This window comes from Pan paniscus, chromosome 5, assembly GCF_029289425.2.
Source record: "Pan paniscus chromosome 5, NHGRI_mPanPan1-v2.0_pri, whole genome shotgun sequence".
NCBI lineage: Eukaryota > Metazoa > Chordata > Mammalia > Primates > Hominidae > Pan > Pan paniscus.
The window spans coordinates 61,673,191-61,675,232 of NC_073254.2; positions in this window are offsets into that span (position 1 = coordinate 61,673,191).

Genomic DNA, 2,042 nt, shown 5'->3' on the forward strand with positions numbered 1-2,042 from the left:
TCACATGGTTGTAGCTGGTATTAATGACTACCTTCTTCTACTACTCATTCTGTATTTCCTTTGCCTTCAGCAAGCACCTCAGCAGGATTTTTACCTGGTGGGGTGACCCAAACCCTCATTCCTGAAGGGTCTTGGCCATTAGTAGTCCTGCCTGGATTGGGTTGTAGTAGTTTCCCATTGACCTTAATCACAGGGCATGGTAATGCTAAGAGATGCCCTAATGGATCTCCTGTATTCCATGCATACTCTTTCTTACCTCCAATGTGGAGTAGTAGACTGATTTCATATTGATAGTCTGGGTCAATCACCCCAGCCAACACTAACTCCATTCTTAGCCTGTTGGCTTAGAGATAAGAGAGAAGCCCAAAGTGGCCAGGTGGCAATCTTAACTTCCAGTTGGGGGGAATCACTGTTGTGTCTCCTGGTGGCAGCATTCCTCCCTCTGGAACTAAGACCTCTAGGCCAGCAGAACGTAATGTCAGGGGAACAGGAAGCAAAAATTTTACTAGCAGGTCACCAGGGGTGATGAAGAGTGGTGCTACTTCCACTTTTCCCCCTTGATTCCTGGACCTGTGAATCCTGACTATGGTGGAAACATACCATATATTGGATGCTGATTCATAGCATACACAATCTTCTGGAAAACTTTGCCCCAGTCTTGCAAAGTATTGTCACCTAGTTGGCATTGTAATTGTGACTTCAAAAGACCATTTCACCATTCTATCAATCCAGTTGCTTCAGGATAATAGGGAACATGGTAAGACCAGTGAATTCCATGAGCATGAGCCCACTGCTGCACTTCTTTAGCTGTAAAGTGAGAGCCCTGGTCAGAGGCAATGCTGTGAGGAATACCATGACGGTGAATAAGGCATGCTGTGAGGCTATGGATGGTAGTCTTGGCAGAAGCATTGCATGTAGGATAGGCAAACCCATACGCAGAGTAAGTGTCTATTCTGGTGAGGACAAATTGCTGCCCTTTCCATGATGGAAGAGGTCCAACATAATCAACCTGCCACCAAGTAGCTGGCTGGTCACCCCAGGGGAATTGTGCCATATCGAGAGCACCATTCTCTCTCTGCTGCTGGCAAATTGGGCACTCAGCAGTGGCTGTAGCCAGGTCAGCCTTGGTGAGTGGAAGTCCATGTTGCTGAGCCCATGTGTAACCTCCATTCCTGCCACCATGGCCACTTTGTTCATGAGCCCATTGGGGAATAATAGGGGTGGCTGATGAAAAGGGCTAAGTGATATCTGTGGAACTAGTCATCCTATCCACTTGATAATATAAATGTTCCTCTGTTGAAGTCACCCTTCAGTGAGCACTCACATGAGATTCAAATATCTTCACAGTTTTTGACTACTCAGAGAGGTCCATCCACATGCCTCTTCCCCAAATTTCATTATCACCAATTTACCAATCATGCTGCTTTCAAGTCCCTGACCATCCAGCCAAACTATTGGCTACAGCCCATGCATCAGTATATCATTGCACATCTGGCCATTTCTCCTTCCATGCAAAGTGCACAACCAGGTTCACTGCTTGAAGTTCTGCCCACTGGGAAGATTTCCCTTCACCACTGTCCTTCAAGGATGTCCTAGAAAGGGGCTGTAGCACTGCAGCTGTCCACTTTTGGGTGGTACCTGTATATTGTGCAGAACCATCTGTAAACCAGGCCCTTGTCTTATCTTCCTCTGTCAACTGATCATAGGGAACTCCTCATGAGGTCATCAGTGCAGGCTGAGGGAGGATAGGCAGGGTGGCAGTTCAGGTTGCATGGTGACTTGATGACCCATAGTCAAATGTTCAGTTTCCAACAAAGCCCAGTAACAGGCCAAAAGGAGAGTAGTTATATGCAGAAGATGGCAGGGTCTTGCTCCAAAACCCTAAAGGCCTCCGCTGTGATTCACCTATGGGGGCCTGCCAAAGGCTTCCAACAGCATCCCTATCTGCCACTGACGCCTCAAACACCATTGGATCTGCTGGGTCATATGGCCTGAGTGGCAGAGCAGCTTTCCCAGCAGCCTGGACCTGTTGCAGAGCTTTC